The sequence below is a fragment of the Salvia miltiorrhiza genome, chromosome 2 (assembly GCF_028751815.1).
Source record: "Salvia miltiorrhiza cultivar Shanhuang (shh) chromosome 2, IMPLAD_Smil_shh, whole genome shotgun sequence".
Lineage (NCBI taxonomy): Eukaryota > Viridiplantae > Streptophyta > Magnoliopsida > Lamiales > Lamiaceae > Salvia > Salvia miltiorrhiza.
The window spans coordinates 14,039,579-14,042,805 of NC_080388.1; the positions used below are offsets into that span (position 1 = coordinate 14,039,579).

The 3,227-nt window shown below is 37.9% G+C and overlaps 1 long non-coding RNA gene across 1 annotated transcript; it reads left to right on the forward strand.

Moving 5' to 3' along the window:
• The first annotated feature begins 1,185 nt into the window (after positions 1-1,185).
• On the forward strand, positions 1,186-2,938 carry LOC131011293 (uncharacterized). Its single transcript, XR_009096845.1, has 2 exons — positions 1,186-1,944; positions 2,747-2,938. It is a non-coding gene; the product is annotated as an uncharacterized LOC131011293 (long non-coding RNA).
• The last annotated feature ends 289 nt before the right edge of the window (positions 2,939-3,227 follow it).

Here is a 3,227-nt window from a genome sequence, read left to right on the forward strand (position 1 = left end):
AGTGTTAAAACACTATCTTCTCACCTAAGGAAAGGTACGGGGTGTTACAGTAACAAAGCGTAACTCACTTAAGCGTAAATCACTTAAAAGCGTAACAAAGCATAAATAATAAATTATAAAAATTTAAGTCGTAATTTAAGCGTAAATAGCATAGCGTAAATTATTAAAGCGTGACAAGTGTAGATAATAAAGAGAAATAAAGTTTTAACTCATTTAAGCATAATAAAGCATAACTCATTTAAAAATCAAATTTTGCATTTTAAAGCATGAGAGTTGCATAGTTCTTCAATAGCATTTTTATTTTACGCATAATAAATGCCCACCTGGTAGTAGAGACTCACGACTAAGCCTTAAACTCTTGTGCTTGACCTTTAATACGAGAAAATAAAACAAGATTTTAATTCAAGGAAATTCTCAAATAAATGAGGATGCGTAATGTAATTATGCATGGCTCATATTCCTTTAATTATTATTCTGAGATAATAAATCGAGAAATTTCTAATAATAATCCAACTATAGGATTAAAGCTCGTTTCATGGGGTTGGATTATAAATCTTAATAATCTACTCATCTTGAATTAGTCTAACTCACTTACCAACTAATCATTAGCAAGTATTAAAATTAATCACTAATTAAATATAATTAGGATTAATAATGAGGCCTAAAATAATAATTCTTATTGGGTTAAATAAATAAATTTCATTGGACTTAATCAATTAAATTGTAGGATCCCAAATAATATAAATTCGAGACCCATTATTAATAAATAATAGGAGTCCAAATAATAAATATATATTAGCCCAATGGAAATAAAATAAGCAAGGCCCAAATGAATTAATATCCGGCCCAACAAATAAACTGAACCAGGCCCAAGAAGAATAAAAACAAGCCCAAAAGAATCGGCCCAAACCCGGCCCAACTGAGGAAGGCCCACTCCTCTTTTAAGTCTTCACTCTCGGTTCTCTCTACCGACAATTCTCTTCTCTCTCTCTATTTTTTTCATTAAAGGAGAACACTCTTTCTCTCTCTTTTATCTTTATTAAAGTATAACACTCATTCTCTTTCTTAATTATCAAAACTCACCTTTTTTTTTTAAAGCAGAACTAACTCTCTCTCTGAATCCTCACACTACCATCGGTTCTCTCTCTCCCTCTATATTAAAGTAAAACATTCCTTCTCTCCCTCTATCTTTATTAAAGCCAAACATTTCTTCTCTCTCTTAATTCTAAAAAAAAAACGCACGCTGCATCTCCCTCCTTCTCACAACAGCGCTCGGCTCTCTGTCTCTCAATCAAGAAAGGAATCGCTGCTCACATCTCTCTCTATCTCGCTCGATCTCCTCCGGCCGCTGTTGCTCTGCTCTGGGCCGCGACCAGCGGCGCTTGGCCTTCGGCCGCGCCGCCCCGCTCAGCCGCCTCCCTTCTGAAGCTGTTGCCGCTCCGCCTGAAGTCGACGAGTCAGCCGTCGCCGAGTCTCCCCTTTGCGGCAGATCCGCCGCCGCGGTTCCCTTTCCGGCGAAACCGGCATCAAGTCGTTGGAGTACCGGCGAGGCCGCAACCGGCCACTGGCGCTGCTCCCTTCGTCTCTGACTTCCTCTCTTTTTCCATCCTTTCCTCTCTATCTCTGATCGTGCTCTCTCCTCTCAAATTGCATGACCTCAGCCGTGCATCCTCCTCGACAGGCTCTGCCATGGCCGAGTCCGGTGAGGTTGGCGTTGGCATCAGACCTTGCCCAAAACTCTCATCTTCCGTGTTTCTTCTCTGAAATTTCAACTCCAGATTATACCCCCAATCGAACCCTAATTCTTTCATCATGGACTACCACCGCTGCTGTCCTCTTTGGTGTAGACGGGCTCGATGCCTCATCGCGCCGTTGTTGTTATAGTCAGATTCCAGCGAGGCAGCAAGGGATCGCCGCCGTCATTCCCTCGGCTCGACTGAACAGGTACATCGATATAGTCCCACTTCCTTTTCCTTCTACTCAAGTTCACTTCTCAAATTTACGTGAAGTCTTGGTTCTATATACTATATGTGCAAGGGATTAATGGCGTTGTGGGGTTGCTACTGTGTTAGCATTTAATTTCTAGAGTCCAGTGGGAATCATAAACGCATACGACATTCTACATAACATGTGTAAATCTGTATTACTGAAACGTGACTTTGCTAAGTCCATTAAGCATATATATCTCAATTCTTTATTCTGACTTTCTAAAACATAAGCATACTTGTTGGTGTGAATCATGTAGCACGAACTAGAGTAAAATGAGATTAGCAATCACCTGTGTTTTTTTGTGCTTGGTTGGCTGCTGTGCTAATGAATTCAGGAATGAATAAACTGAAACATAATTGTGGATTTTGCTTAACCATTGCAGGCTGAACTCAAGAAGAAAATGGAGAAGTTTAAGTTGAGCTTACCTCTTGGGGTCTAGATTGCAGCTGAAATAAACTCTCTATGATTTTTGGTGCATAAAGGAAGGAGGGGGAATCGTAGTTGGTGATTTTCAGGCTACTATGAAGCCCTCAATTTATAGGCAGATTAGGCCGCAAAACTTGAAAACTATTTACAGCAAATGTGGAAATTTTGCTGCAATTTTTGACAAAAATGAAATTGGTTGGTGGCTGCCATAATTTTTTTTGACTAATAGTGGAATTTCATGTGAGACTTTGAAAAGTGGAGTACTCATAGGGTGCGTCTGATCTTAGTTGTATCTTAGCATGCTTCAAATATTAAATTGTGACTTTTGCAGGGAAAAGAGTATGACCTTAGCAGAGTTAAAGAAAAGGGGCTGCTATGTGTGTACTATCTATATTTTATTTCTTGATTTTGTATACTCTATTGATAGTGTAGGAGCGTAGGGAGTGTGAAAGAAAAATGATGATTGTAAGTAAATAGAATTGAGGTGACTAATAAAAATCTCTTGCCTTGATTAATTAATCAAGTATTTGTAAAACAAATATTGGGTTCTACTAAATAACGACACTTCGTTATAACTCTCTACGAATTAAATATCTAATTTAACTTGTTCTTAAATTCGGAATTATATCACGACTTCCAAGTAAATAATAGAAATAATATTTCTATCGCATATAAATTAATAACTTGACTTCGCTAAGTCAGTTATTAAACTGGATAATAAATTATTGAATGCTTCAATAATTCAATTGCGATCATATCACGCAATGGCATCAAATTCAGATTTCTGAGCTGAATTAGTTGATAACTAAACA